Source organism: Camellia sinensis, chromosome 2, assembly GCF_055761805.1.
Source record: "Camellia sinensis isolate YWXY chromosome 2, ASM5576180v1, whole genome shotgun sequence".
NCBI lineage: Eukaryota > Viridiplantae > Streptophyta > Magnoliopsida > Ericales > Theaceae > Camellia > Camellia sinensis.
Window position 1 is genome coordinate 21,131,607 of NC_138962.1, and position 286 is coordinate 21,131,892.

Consider the following 286-nt stretch of genomic DNA (forward strand, 5'->3'; position numbering starts at 1 on the left):
TTTCCTTCCCAAACAACACCAAAATATCACATTCAACCCCATAATCATTTCATTTTTTCTCTGATAAATATCACATCAAATCACAAAAAAACCCAACTATCTTCCCAAACACCAAAATTTTTTTATCCAATAATATCTTATAACTAAAAAAACTACATAAAAACCCACTTCCCAAACACCCAGATAATATTTTGATATTTTATAATTTTTTTTGAATTTTTTATTTTCCCTCTCTCCCACCCAATGTGTCAATATGCAAACAGTCAAAAATCGTGGGCTATCCACC